The sequence below is a fragment of the Rhinopithecus bieti genome, unplaced genomic scaffold (genome assembly GCF_001698545.2).
Source record: "Rhinopithecus bieti isolate Rb0 unplaced genomic scaffold, ASM169854v2 scaffold_15336, whole genome shotgun sequence".
Lineage (NCBI taxonomy): Eukaryota > Metazoa > Chordata > Mammalia > Primates > Cercopithecidae > Rhinopithecus > Rhinopithecus bieti.
Window position 1 is genome coordinate 1,859,798 of NW_016808678.1, and position 16,304 is coordinate 1,876,101.

Below are 16,304 nucleotides of genomic sequence, written 5' to 3' on the forward strand. Positions count from 1 at the left end.
CCTCCCGGGTTCACGCCATTCTCCTGCCTCAGCCTCCCCTCCCAAGTAGCTGGGACTACAGGCGCCCGCCACCTCGCCCGGCTAGTTTTTTGTAGTTTTTAGTAGAGACGGGGTTTCACTGTGTTAGCCAGGATGGTCTCGATCTGACCTCGTGATCCGCCCGTCTCGGCCTCCCAAAGTGCTGGGATTACAGGCTTGAGCCACCGCGCCCGGCGAGACATACACATTCTAACGTCATCAGAAAGAGACGGACACAAATTCCCATGGTGGGCACTACCTATGATGGTTAGTGAGGCCATCTCTAAAACTATCTCCTGGTTCCCAGGCCCATGTATTCTACATAATGGGGTAAAGTGCATGTATTGGTTATTGATTTAGTGTATACACCACATTCTGGAGAATGGGGACCCATTCTATATTCGTCACATAGCCGTATGTGATATGACCAGGAGCTTCCACAGTCATGGGCCCACTGCTGTACCTCTTTTGCTGTTAAGTGCATTACTTAGTCTGAAACAAAGTTATGCAGAATCCTCTGTCAGTGGATGAAACATTCTTCAAGCCCTCAGAGAGCAGTGCTAGGAAAGGCAACTTACTCCCAAGATATTTTGTACCCTGGCAAGATGAATTGCTACTCCTTACAGGGTAGAAGTTCAATGTAATCAACTTGCCACCAAGTGGCAGGTTGGTCTCCTTGAAAGATTTGCTGATTCAGAAGCTCATCACTGGTCTCTGTAACGAGATTAGCCTTAATGAGTCGGAGCTCAGGGCCCAGGGCCCAGGTATAGCTCCATCCTTACTTCACTGCTATAACATTCATGAGTCTATTGTGCCAGCACTAGGTGGCTGATGACAGAGTTGGCTAAAGTTGGTTGGGTAGTTACTCTATCTACTTAGGCCCTCTTTCATTATTGATGCTGTTAAGATGAACACAGATATCCACAAGCTGATCAATCCCCAAGGCCCATCCATGGACCTACTTGACCTTGATGTTCTAGTCTTTTTCCTTCTAGGCCCCTGGCAAATGAGACATGTCATTCTGCTCATAAAACCATTACTTCTAATTTGACCTATTTCTCCTTATCACTGGGAGAATCTACCCTCACCACTGGTTTTCAGAACCAGTGGGGTCATCATAAAGCGCAGTTCACTTTCAACTCGTACCCACAAACCAAGCTGACCCTCTGTAAACCAAGTGTGGTTTAGAGATAGCACCAGCTGTCATAAGGGACCCCCCAGGAAACCAGCAGTGTGAGGTGAAGGAGAGGCAGCAGTTAAACCCCGTAAGCAAAAGGGGAATGAATCATGGTAACCTTACTTTCAGCTTACTTATACCTTTTGTTTCTTCTCATACATATATATTATATATATATATACACACATTTTTTTTTTCCAGATGGAATCTCACTCTGTCACCTAGGCTGGAGTACAGTGGCATGATCTTGGCTCACAGCAATCTCCATCTCCCAGGTTCTAGCGATTCTCTTGCCACAGTGTCCCAAGTAGCTGGGATTATAGGCACATGCCATCACGCCCAGCTAATTTTTGTATTTTTAGTGGAGACAGGGTTTCATCATGTTGGCCAGGCTGATCTCGAACTCCAGACCTCAAATGATCCATCCACCTTGTCTTCTTCTTCTCATATATAATCTAATAGATTCAGCTGTCTCTTATTTTCAATCAATGAAATTGACCTATCCATGAGTAGGCAGATGTAAACAAGTAAGACGAGAAGACCCTATGGAGCTTTAATAGCACTACCATATGATGATGTCCTGCTGCCGGATCCATCCTATCTTATGACTTGGTTGTTCTGAAATAACATAATCATGATACGTTCTGGTCACAAAGTCACATAGTGTCTCCACTTGAGTCTAGCAGCATGACAACACTAGGGCAGCCAAACGGGCACAGTCTTCTGCTGCAGATGCTGTGACCCAGTTCCAGGCTCCCTGGGTCTTGATCATAATTCTCCTATTGGGTTTTGCAATAAACTCTACAGTGTGTCTTTTTCCCTGTGGCGCCACGTGATCTGCTGACCCAAGTGAAAGATTGCTTTCATGGCAACCTGGACTCACTGCGGGACCTTTTCCCACTCTAGGCCCCACTCAAAGTTGTCAGTCTTCCATGTCACCCAGTAAATGCATGGAAACAGCATATCCAAATGCGGCATATGCTAGTAACAGAAGATATCTATTAAGTATTGTGCTCTGTCTTAATGGTAAGAGATGCAAGCTAACTAGCCCTAAGAAAAGACAGTAAATGTATACTTTTTTTTTTTCTTTTGAGAGTCTTGCTCTGTCACCCAAGCTGGAGTGCAGTGTCACCCAAGCTGGAGTGCAGTGGTACAATCTCAGCTCACTGCAACCTCCATCTCCCAGGTTCAAGCAATTCTCGTGTCTCAACCTTCTGAGTAACTGGGATTACAGGCATGTGCCAGCATGCCTGGCTAATTTTTGTATTTTTAGTAGAGATGGGTTTCGCTGTGTTGGCCAGGCTGGTCTCGAACTCCTGACCTCAAGTGATCTGCCCGCCTTGGCCTCCCAAAGTACTGGGATTACAGGCATGAGCCACTGCATCCCACCAATGCATATAATTTTTTGTCTCAAATGAATGCAAATTGCTTCTGATCCTACTTTTCAATAAGGATGGGGGGAATACCTATTCACCAGATTAATAGCTTCATATTATGTGTGAAGGCTGTTTTAATCTACTCTAGTAGACTGACTGCTCTGATCTAGCAAGTGTAATTGGGTTTGTTTCTTGGTATCAGGCTGCCTCAGTTGAAATCCAGACTTTCTCACTAAATACTTAAGGTAAGTTATTTAACCTTTCTGGGACAATTTCTACATGCATCAAATGGAGATTATTATAGTATCTTAATTATACAGTCTTTGTGATCATGAAAATTACAAAATGTACACAAAGTAGTTAGCGCTGTGCCTGGTACATAGTGATCACTAAATAATCAACCTACATACATTTGTTTCACTACCATAGGGTTAAAAGGTAGTTTGATTTATTAAAATTCATCAAACATAGAATTTTCTGTTATATAAAGCACTTGAAATGAAGGAAATCTGAAATACATTTAACTCAGGGTACAATCATGCAGAAATATAAGATAGGGTTAATTTTGATCACACCAACACTGCCACTGATCACAAATTATTAATGTAGTTTACAAATCACATACAAAATTATCAAAGTGGAACACTTGCTCAGTTACTCACTGGTCTAAATTTTATGCCACTTGAAATAATTATGCTATCAAGAATTTAATAATCATGCATATGGGACAGCTTCCCCAATATTTGTCTTTAACTCTAGCACAAGGACTAACTACTAACCCATGCCACTGTGTATGTACCTGCATAGGCTTAGCAAGTTCTCCATCTAGAATCACATCTATCAATATATTTCCCCCACTATGCTGGAAATTCGACAGTTATATGGGAAAAGAAATCATATGAAGAAAATGAAACTTCTTCTTGCTCAACACAGAAACGAGAAACTACCTCCATCATCACCTCCACAACCTCTTAACCACAAAGCAGCCCTGCCCAGTCTGGGCTTCCTCCTTTTTATATCACTGCGACGGTCTTGGCAGGGGAAAACAACACAGAAACAGAACTCAGCATTTCACATTAATGTAACAGTCTTGCTAACTGCCAAGACAGAGTGGGGAGGGTTGTGTGTGAGCATTAGGGTCAGCCTCCCGCCCCCTGGATGATGGCAGAATGCTGATCATACACCGATGGTGAGCATGCAGCTTGCAGAGGAACTAGCTCGCTGCAACAGAGACTTAGCGCTTAGCTGCGCTTTGAGCTGGCAGGGGCAATCTTCATATTCTGTACTGCAAAATCACAGGAAGGGCTGTTTATAAACCTGTGAAAGGAGGAAGTTGATTTCAAAGGAAAAGGCTTTAGAGGAATTCCAGCTGCCTGGCACATAGTCTGTTTCTCCTGCTTCTCCTGCCGTCATCCTCATGGGGCTCCTACATCAAGTAACACAGAAGTGACCACTGTAGGGAGACAACGAGAGAGAGAGAGAGAGAGAGAGAGAGAGAGAGAGAGAGAGAGAGAGAGAGGGAGGAGAGAGAGAGAGAGATTCTTAGCAGGCAAAATAATACAGCCAATTTACCAGCAACTTCATTTGGGGGCTGGTACGTGCATTTCCTCCTAAATTGCTGAATATCTAGACTTTATGTGAAGCTTATCAGATGAATATCCTTTAGCCCCATTTCATTTGCAGTCCTTGAGTACTCTGCAGGTATTTCAGTGATTAATAAAGCATGCTGGTAAGGCAAAAGAAAAGTCTGTTCTAGATTTTCTAAGAGCTCTAAGTCAAACATTTTCTGCGAATTCAGACAGAACTCAATCACAGCTCCAATCCACAGTCATCAAATTACTTGTTAATGTTGTGTGATTTACCAACAAGACAAAGATCTGTCACACTGCAGTGTAACTCTTCAGCATACAGAAAAACTAGTGAAACCACTAGGGAAATTAGTTTTAATAGTAGCACATAACTACAAATCATTCGATGGCTGGTCACGAGTTTAATCTGTTTTCCAGTTTTGCTGTTGTTTTGCTTTACAGAGGTTAAGGTACATCTGAATCATTGCCAAAATGACCATGGTTTTAAATTATACACACAAATTACACACACACACACACACACACACACACACACACACACTTGAAACAAACATCAACGGATCTTACTCCCAGAAACCTGATAGACCGAGTGAGAGAGAGAGAGAGATTGAGAGAGAGAGAGAGACTGAAAGTACAAAGACTCACTCCTGGCACTCTGGGTTTAAATAGTTTCTCCTCACCCTTCTTTTCTCAAGTGCTAAGAATATTATTTTGGAATGTTTCTGCAGGACTCCAAAGATTATTGCTGCCATATTTCAAAATCACACCTAGAATTACAGTCTCTATTCCAAGCGGAGTGTGAGCCTGAGCCCTAGGAAATGCTTTATTCTTCACATTAGTAATAGAAACCCCATTAATAAACACCTAACATGGAAGTAGTTGCAGATTTGAAAGGACTAAACAAAATGCTGCACCCCTTTTCTCCCTTTAAATCCCTCCCTGTGAGTCATGTCCAAGCCAACTGTTCTTACCTACCTCAGTCACCTCTAGACATGCTTAATCCCAACCTACAATATTGAACATTCCTGACTCCTGCATGCCACTCACCCTCTAATCTTTTAAATCTCTCCCCCTACTCCCCTTTTCTACATTCCTGGGACTTAACAAACTTTTGTAATTCAGGATTAGTTTGCATATTTGCCGTGGGTCACCCTGGGATACACAAAGCTATCCTAGGACTCGGGGTCTTTGTGGTCCCTGAAGCTGGAGGTAGGTGACATAGAAACCCAGATACTGGGACACTGTCAAGTGTCCTAAATGCTGAATTTAGGCTGTCAAATTTAGCAAATAAAAATTTAGGACATCCAATTAAATTTGAACTTCAGATAAACAATATCCTTTGTATAAGTGGATCTCATGCGAGGTTTGGGCCGTGGTTATACCAAAAGGTATTTGTTGCTTATCTGACATTCAGATTTAATTGGATGCCCTGTATTTTGTCTGGCAACCTTAGCTGTATGTGAACATGGGAAGGAAGATGCCAAAGCTTAATTATCAATTATATCCCAGAAGGGTACCTCAATGTAGATGTATGGGGTGATAAAAGATCCATGATTTGCCCCAATGTTTAGAAAAAAAGAGCCCACAGCAGAGACAGCAAAACCAGTCATCACTGCCCTTCCACTATCCAATACCCATGGCCAACATCCTTTATCAATCAAGACACCCTTTCTTGCTTCAACACAGCCACTCAGGCATTCATTACTAATCAATCAGACTTGTCTTGTAAGATGAAACATTTTAACTATCCCTGGCCTAGACAGGACTAACAGTGTGGAAATACATAAAGTTACCCAGGCTTGGTTCCCAGGCAAATCTCAATGGTTTTTTTGGTTTGTTTTGTTTTGTTTTGTTTTTTGCATTCTCCAAAATCAGAAAATAAATTTAAGGAAGAAAAAAAAAAACTAAAAAACTATTGCCTTAAAAAGCTGTGGAATTTCAGAGTCATCACTAGATAGCTCAGTTGGGGCCTTGACAATTAATGATTCTATAGTAGTGATTCTTAGAGTATGGATTATAGTCCAGGTGGGGCCTCCTGATAATGTGAATTCTTTGGTTCTTCCTACTATCATTTTTAAATGCATTCAAAGGTTACATATTGGCCATCTTCTAAATGAATGATTGTTACTTAATATTGCTTAATGTTGTATTCAAAAAACTAAACTCTTACTTTAGTAGAGATTGCTGAGAACTCTGATTCAGGGTCCTGCATTACCATGTAATGCTGGTGAGGTTGCACAATTTAATTGAGCACAACTTGTGGAATTCCTGTTGCTTTCAGGAAGCACACTTGATTATCAGTGTGGTCTTAACTTGGTCGTGGTTTCCAAATGCCTTCTACTTAGGAATTACTTTTGGCTTAACTTCTTCATTTACATTGGACTTTGTTGTGGATTGTTGGATTAACCCAAGTGTGTAGTGATATATGTTTCCATCAACAGCATTTGAAGACCGTAATTTTGCAATCACTAGCCTTTAAGGCATGTATACATTGTGATTCGAATACAAGTCATCTCTACCACTTTGCTAAGGCAAACCACAAAAATCTGCTTATGCAGTGACGTGTTCCCTCTTATTACTCTATTCTTTTCCCTCTGTAGAGTGGGAATGGATAGGGTAAGTGGTCTGTGAAGTCTTCTGCCTTCTCGGTCTGCACTATGGTCACAAAAAATAATTCGAGAAATACTTTTCCAGAGCAATGATATTCAACCTTGATCAGGTGATATTAAATGTTAACACATTTAATTCATTTATTGATATCATATGATGAAACTTTTCTCATATCAAGAAATATTTCATCTCAAAAAATAATTTTTGACACATGTAATTTTAACCAAAAGCATGTCACTTATTTTTTTAACTTTTAAGCTAAGCATGATTGACTCTTTCCAATTCTTTTCCATGAATATTTGTCTCCTTTTCTTTTACTTTTGATTATGCTTACTGGCACTCAGTTGCTAGCAATCAAGCAGTGGCAAAAGCCAGACCTTTAAAAAAATATCTGTAGGAAAAAATATCTTTAGACAGACAAATGGTTTTCCATTGAATTTAATTTTCCTGCAAAGTGGGAAAATATTTCCAGTATTCCATTTTACTTCTATGTCACTTTGGTTCTTTAGATGCTTAAGCCACATATTATGAAATATTAGACAATTATTAAATTGATGTAGTGAGTCTTGGCTGGTATTCTTTTCTTAAAAATAGAACAGAGAATAGATCACATATGTTTTGCCTCCTGAAAAGTTTGTTTCAGTTGTGTGTGTGTGTGTGTGTGTGTGTGTGTGTGTGTGTGTGTTTTAGGACACAATGTAAAATGTGTTTCTTGCCATGTGGGAGGGTGTTGGTTAAAAGTTTGAAAAACATTGCTGTAAAGTTCCTCAATCATTAATATGTAAAAAATTATAGGGGAACCTTATTAAAATGCAGTTTTAGACTTCCATCTATCTATCTATCTATCTATCTATCTATCTATCTATCTATCTATAGTTTTAGACTTCCATCTATCTATCTATCTATCTATCTATCTATCTATTTATGGGATAGGGTCTTATATTCTTTATTTCAATAGAACTCCTAGGTGATTCTGACGCTGCTATTCCAAAGGATCATACTTTGAGTTGAGGGCCAGGAGGAAGAGCCATAGCCACAAGCAGATGATGACTAGCCCTCTGGAGGAATGGCGAATGAAACTCTAGACCCTGAATATCCTGCTCGGGATACCACAGCCGCAAGAGGCATCTCCAGCTACAGCGTCTGACTAAGGCAGTTCTTTCCAGCAGAAGACTGAACCTGCTTACCTTCCCTTCTCTATGGTAATCTCAGCACTTTGAGGGGCCAAGGCAGGCCGACTGCTTGAGTCCAGGAGTTCAGGACCAGACTAGGCAACATGGTGAAACCTAGTCTCTACAAATAAATAAACAAACAAATGAATAAATAAAAACAATTAGCTGGGCATGGTGGCACACATTTGTAGTCCCAGCTACTTGGGAGGCTGAGGCAGGAAGATGGCTTGAGCCTCGCCTGGGAGGTCAAGGCTGTAGTGAGCCACGATTGCACCACTGCATTCCCTCCTAAGTAACAGAGCCAGAAAAAACTTTCCTAACTACTCCTTTCCTAGGTGAGTCAGTCTGGGCTGCTATGACAAAGTAGCATAGTCTGAGTGGCTTATAAACAACGAAATGTATTTCTCATAGTTCTGGAGGCTGGAAGTCCAAGATCAGGATGCTAGCTTGGTGGTTCCAGTGAGAGCCCTCTCTGAAGCTGCAAATGGTCAGCTTCTCATTCATTGCACTCTCACTTGGAGAGAACAGGCAAGGGAGTCTCTTTTATAAGGGTGCTAATCCCATTTATGAGGGCTCCACCCTCCATTAAATTACCTCCCAAAGGCCTTATCTCTAAATATTATCACATTGGGGGGTTTGGATTTAACATATAAATTTGGTGGGGGACACAAACATTCAGGCCATAATACTTTCCCTACACATGAACAAACACACACACACACACACACACACACACACACACACACGCCTGGTTCGATTAGAGCAATGGTTTCCAATCCTAGCTACATAGTAGCAACATCACCATGCATGGCTTTTTAAAAACACTAATTAAAAATATTGATGCCTGAACCCCACCCTTCCCTTAGAGAGTTCACTGAACCAAAAGGGATCTGGAGCGTGTGTGTGTGTGTGTGTGTGTGCATTTGCATGCATATATGTGTGTGTGTGTGTGCATTTGCATGCATATATGTGTGTGTGTGTGTGTGTGTGTGTGTGTGCGCGCGCGCGCGTTTCCCCAGGGATGGCTCTGTTCCTTGGTAAAACAGAATTTCAAGTTCCCACATTAATTATTAACCATCTCCATGGAGTTTGCCTCATGCCCTAGTACTTTAAATATACCTAACACTCTGGGATTTTCAGTGTTGGTCAATTATATTTCTATTTTATTTCTTCCATCCAAGCTTGTATTTGTCCTTCAAAAAATTTTCCAACTAAACAACAATGCCCTTTTCAGTGAATGATTCGCCTCTGAACCAAACTGTTATATGTCTCCTTTAACAGCTGCCCTACAAATGTCTGGCCCCCGGATATGATATTTTTAGTGTTTCTAAAGAAAACCTCAAGCATTTGGCTATACCTGAGTCAAGTACAAAGATAGCCTGGAAGTGATATGATTATTATAGACACTGTTCAGTAATAGCTGAAGAACAATTACAAACGCAATGTGGTACGTCAGACACTCTAAGCATATTTTCTTCTTTGCTAATAAAGTCCACCCAAGAAATTGCATTTCTTTACCCTGTTTACCTGTTGGTATTAGAGAATCATGTACTCTATGTCACATTACTTTCCAGGTAACTGAGGCTTCCCCTCTGATATGTGTTTCATTACACAGATGCTCAATGCTTTTCCAAAAAACATGTATGGCATTTCAATTTTAATCATTTTAGATTAAATATGTCTAAGCCATATTACCTACATCTTTGTTTTATTAAACATGGAATTTTAAATGTAATTTACCCTTTTCTAGATTGTGTTAGCATTGTGACTATTAATTTTATAATAAAATCCAGAGACTGGTTTTGTTCTGTTTTTGCTGTTGGCTACCTTTTGGCTAACGGCTTATCTATTTTCTTCAGATGTTCCTCCTCTTATTCACTTTTTTTTCCAAGCATTTGAATCAAGAGCAAAATGACCTAGTCATTAGAATAAATGAGAAAGGGATGCAACCCAGCAACAGGCTGTGAATCAGAAAACCTGGGCTCTAGTCCTGAACCTTCATTGAAACTCTATTGACATGATTTGCCTCTCCTGCGTATTCCCATAATATCGCTACACTTTATCACGTGCTGTATGTCATTGTCTCTCTTCACCAGACTGGGTACAGCTGGAGGGAAGGGACTTACCCTCATTGTCCCATAGGCAAGCACAGGTCCTGGCAGGTAATATGGGATGACGTGTTAGAAGGGGGCTTAATGAGAGTCAACAGCTTCAATTATTCCAGGAGTCAGTAAGTTCAAATGACAACCATAGAGCTCCCTTACAGTATGTTGCAAGAATTTGCAGCAACAGCTTTTTTTTTCGTTGCTCTGTTCTATTGGGACTGAAATTGCTAGGAATCTGCTCTGGATAAGCTTCTTCTCTGAATGCATTTTTCTAGATAAGTTATTCTTCTAAGCAAGTTGAAAACTCTTCATCTTGTTATAATTCATCCAAAAATACAGGGTGAGATCTTACATGTTTCCCTCCTTTCCTTTCTATTCCTGGGCTTTTTAAGATGGGGTATTCGGACCCATGTGAGGCATGTGTGAATAGAAGTGACTTCACAATGGGTGGAGTCAAACTAACTCGAATGCCACCCCTAAACCCTGCCTTGATGTACGTACCCCATGATCCTTCTCCCAGGCTTAAAGCTCTCCTCTGCTCCTGCACCCTTTAGAGGTAAAAGGAAAGAAAAACACACAAAAAATCTGTTTGGTTAGAGCTCTGCCAATAACTACAGGGCACTGGGGATGATTATTGCAGCATCTGAAGAGAATTCTCTCATTTTACATCTAAACCTTCTGCAGATGTCAGACTCTACTATTGTGGATTCATGTGCAAATAGATGAGATGCATCCAGTAACATGATGGACAAGTTACTCAAGTTAATTTTTGTATTTTCTGCCTTGGCAGAGATTGTTTCTGAAATTCGATAGGTTGAATTCTCTTTATTTCTCTTTTCTAAAAGTGCTTAGAGGTAGCTAAATGTTAACAGGCTATTAATGAGACGCTTAATTCAATTTTAATTGACTTTTCTTAGGACATACCACCAGAACGCTACCTTCCAATAAAAGATGTGAGGTTAGTATGTTTTATCTTTTTCTGCAAGGATACTTTTTTCCCTGCTTTGGAGTCTTCTGAATTCACCAACTCTAAAATAATTTGCCTTAGGTTGAGCTTAACTACCAAGTAGAAGCGCATTGTCTTTTGTGAACATGAATGCTAATTTAGTTAGGTAATGGAAATCCTATCAGTCTGTTTCACTTATTATTCTATAAATATTTATGAGAGACAGTTTGATTTTTTTTCAAATTATCAGTAATCACAGAAGAAAATTTGTCTTAAATATCAAATCTGACTTGGGAAAGATTCCTCAAGGACTCACTAAATACCTGTTGAGCACCACTAAGTTATTGGTTTTACAACAAAAGAGACAGAAGAAAGAAAATCGAGAAGAAAATGTTGCTTTTAAAAAACCACAGCTCTTCCAATTGTACATTTAAGATATATCAGTGATAATAAATACTGAAAAGACATAGATTTATAGTGATCTGTTTTGCAAATGATCTTTCCACATATAAAGAGACAGACAAGTAGCTTCCTGTGCAACGGTCCCTTCACTCCAGAATTTTCATTATCTGTATGTGAATGCTAATTAATATAGCCCAGAATTGTTAGTAATGCTTGATTTACATATGTACCCTGGGGAGCTATTTGCCCACATTCTTTCTGATACTCAATTGCACGTTTATCCTTGTGTCATATGGGAGAAATTCAAAAGGAATTTGGGATTTTTGCCAAATTCTCTAAATTCTTGAATTCAAACATTTTAAGCAAGATGAAACAGGAAATCCAAAGAAGGGTATTCTCTGAGTGAGAGAACACTCCCCTAGTTAAAGGAAGGTGATAAAAGTGTTTTATTTCAGGACACTTGACTGGGCTGTGAGAAAGGTGGCGTGCTGGATTGTTACATAAATTTCCTTCACAAAGCAACTTGAGAGGACATTGAATATCAGTTTCCACCACATGGTTCAGCAGGGATGTTAGTTTGTCCATGGAGTAGAACTAACGTGACCTTCTGTCAAGGAACCCAGGTCAGTGCTATTCAAAATGTGGAGACTGGTGCTGGTCTTCAAACTATTTGTTACTTGTCCATAATGACATAAGTATGGGAATTGAAATGAAATAATTAAAACCTTTTTAGCAATTTGACTTGTCTCAACATCCAAGTGTGGGATCAGCAGACTGGTGTTTGCACGTCTTTCCTTTATAGGTTTCTTGCAATTCATTGTTACTGTCTCTTACAAAAGTATGTCTTTGACAGATTGGAAATGAAGAATAAAACCTGGTCTTTTACCATACGCAGTTAGAGAAACCCTGATAGAGGTGTTCCTGAGGCTCTTCTAGATTGCCACCGTCAAAGGTGTCCCTGATGATGGGCATAGTAGTGAAAAAGAGCTCTTCAGACACAAAAGCAGTGGCTGCCCTGGATGCCCCAGTTGCTTGAAGTCTTGTTCCCAGAGTAAGTTACTCAACAGGGAGAAGAGACACTACTACTACTGCCAGCAAATATCAGGAAGAATGTTGGAGATTTTCTTTTACATTATACTTCCATGAAAAAAATAAATAATAATAATTTTTCACTAGGAAATGGTACCAGACTCCACCCCCACCCCAAATTACACAGGAACTCTAGATATTTAATAATTTGAAATACCAAAACTCTAAACTGGTATCTGGCTCTCACAGTTTCAGCTGGGAGGGAGGAACATAGTAAAAGTTGCTTCATTTTGTATGTCCATCATCCACAAGAATTATAAATAGGATTGTGAAGATGGTGGGTTAGAATATCTGTCATTTCACCAAAAAGTTAAATGAACTTAGACCATGTAAACAATTTTCAGATAATCATCCTAAGACAGAGGATCAAGGACTATCATAAAAGAATTATTGCTCAGGGATATTTCTCCAAAGTCCTTATTCATTTCTTGAGAATATAAGAGAAAACTCACAAAATAGAATATGCAGGAACTAGAAATATCCAAACCTACTAATAAAGGCAAGCCGTGTCAGCATAGTCTGTAACCGGAAAAGTCTAGACTGTTGAAATCCAAGCAGTTTTCAATACTAACTTACCAGTGAATACTATAAGATATTGTCAGAAAGACTTCTATTTGGCCTTGTAGGACAATTTTCCATTCAAAATGACACTACCAAGCAACTTTAAGTATACCTTAAAGCACATCTTCCATTCACGAATGTATGTCTTACATGCACTTAATTTTAGTTTCAGAAATAATGAGAGCTTCCCAAAGGTGAACATCTTGATGGTTAAGGTCCTCCATCATATTCTTTTTTTTTTTTTTCCCATAATTGAGATTTTATTGGTTGAGGATCAGTACAGACATTTCAATTTGTACACAATTCTTAACATATGTAACGAAATTCTAAAAACTATGTATTGTAATCATTTTTTAAAGTTATTCCAGTGACGTTCCAGCTTAAAATTTGGAAGCAAATTTTCCTGAAGAGGCTATCAAGTACCAGTATCTTCACATGTTGGTCAGCTGTTACATACGGCCCACTAGTTCACAAACTGAATAGCATGTACACTACATATTCAAATTTGTAATCTTTCACAGCACAGTAACAAAGTTATTAGGAAAACAGGACTACTGCAACCAAAGATGTTACAGAGTGCACACAATTCTGACAGGGAAAGCCATGATCAAAGAGTGGTTTTCTTTAGGAAACAATTCTACTAAAAAACAACATGAGAATAGAAGTAATTTAAAATGTTCAAGACATTAAATACAGGACTGACTCCATAATGCCATTTAATATGCTTCGTATTATAGAACTAACCCCCTATCTACGGAATGTTAAGCTGACACCCAAGACAGTCTTAAACTCCTGAAAAGGAAGAGGATGCTCTGTCTTTTCAAACCTGCTCAGCCGTATTGGTCCTTGTTGCCTGGAGACATCAAAACTAATGGAACTAAATACCTTGAATTTTGACTTTCTATTTTAGAGAGTAGGAAGTCAATGAGTGAGTTGTATTTTAATTATTTTATTTAGATGTATACTTAAGGTTTCCATAAATATGCTGCTGGGGCCTATAAGAGAAATATTTTGTATTCTGCTACTTCTCACCAAGGTAGAACTTGGAGAAACACTCTGAGTTTCAGCATTCCTGTTAGGTCCTCAGCAGGGATTTGAATAGCACTCTACTGAATTTGCCACAGACATACCTTTAACAGCACCCAAAATAGCACTTCAGAATTTACTGTCAATTTTTGATGTTTGACTGAGAGCCTAGACTGAACACTGATGTGTGTTCTAGCATGAGCTATAAAGGGTAGGATAGTGGGGTTCCTCCTCAATGTGCCATGAAGCTAAGAAAATAAAACTCTATTTCTCTTGCTTGTCTTTGTCTATAAATGTGTCCAATGCTGAATGGAAAGAGCCACATAATGAAATGAGGGCACAGTGTCCAGAATACTAAAAAGGCATTTGTTAGCTTCATAAACTGGACACATTCATAAAGCCTAAAATAGCAAACCAGTAAGATGCTATTCCCCACCAAGTGATAGAAAAAGTCAGAGTCCCTGCTAAACAATTTTCAGCAACTTTTACCAGTCAGGAAACTAGTGAGAGGAATAAGCAAAAGGTATTTAACTTTACATATGGGTCGATAATGTAAACATCAGTAAGGCCAAAACCCATTATGCCAAATTCAACAGGTCAGTGATACTTTGTTGTTCAGTGACACTGATCGAAAAGAAGACATGTCTGATTAGCTTATCTAACCATCTCTCCACTAATACTGGAGATAACCCCAAACCAAAGGAAGCCACCTCCCATTAATGAGTTAACCTGTTGTTCAAATGCAATTATGGTTGAACCTGAAGTATTTAACGTATCTTCTCATCCTAGAAGGAAAATAATAATAGAAATAAAGAATGTGATATTTCCATTTTGCTGAGGTGTCTTGTTCAGCAATTTAGAAAATAAAATATTCTTTTCTCCTCTTTCTCCTCCTTCTCCTCCTCCCTCTCTTCCTTCTCCACTTCATCTTCTGTTGCTACTTCATTTTCACTTCGACAAATTGTCAGAGCCAGCAATAGCGCTCTACAACCTTTCTAAAGGGTTGGAGACGGAGGATCCGCTGAAACTTTCTACTTTTGGAAAATAAAATTGAGTATTCATGACAATTGTGAACTTCCATCCCTCCACACACACATGTACACACACACACACACACACACACACCGAGCTTTCGGAATCTCTCTACTGAACAGCTAGTGCTGGCAGTTGGTTTCCAAGGAAGTCTTTGCAGCTCCCATCATTCCAATGACTTTATAAGCGATCATGGTAACTGGCAGCAATAGACCCACAGCATGATTCTCCCCCTCCTCCCTTCCTGATGCCCTGTGTTCAGGAACAAAACCTCCACCCACTAAGAAGAGGATGACAAATATTGTAAACTCCACCCACTAAAAAGAGGATGACAAATATTATAAACTAATGTCATTTCCTTCACAATGCAGAAGACTTACACATGTCAGAGAATGCATTTGCTTCCAGGGAAGGCCAAGAAGGAAGGAGAAACAAAACAAAGCAGAACAGGCAACAAAGGTTGAAGTTTTAAATATGAATCTCTGTTTCGAAAGGCTCTCTGTTTCTGAACTTGAAAAAGGTCATTTAACCTCGCCGCTTGCATTTTACCACCCAGATTGGAGGGACTAATTCAAAACAGAGCTCATCTGAGAACCCCACTGAGGTTAGTATTTCTAAAATGCTTCCCACTGTATGAAAAGGAGATCTAGGTGCCAAATGCTATTACTGTCCACTCCTGCTATGTTGTAAATTGACCTCTAACCTTTGATACAATGGAGTGTGAAACCAGCTTTAAGATCCATGTAACGCCAAATGGGCTGCAAGAGAAAATTTAAAACAGTAAGCCTGGCTGAGTTAAGCTCTAGCATACCACAATTTCACAGTTGAACCAAAAGCAGTACAAATTCAAATTGTAGGGTACAGAGAGCCTAAACTTTGAAGTCAAGCCCCTGGAAAGTGGAAAGTGGAATGTGGAAAAGGGAGCTTGTTTACAATCTACAAGTTAACCCTTTGATAGGGCACAATCAGGCAACAGAACTCCAGCTATTACTCTATGCACGTCTCCCAAGTTACTGAGTCCAACTAATCATAATCATATGAATGACAACAATTATGGCAGCTAACTTTTAATAATCTCTACCACGTAGCCGTCAGTGTGCTGTGTTTAACGTGTTATCTCACACACGCCTCAAAACTACACAATGAGGGAGAGTCTGTTGCAATTTCTGTATCACATGGAAGGTAAACAGAGGCCAACTAC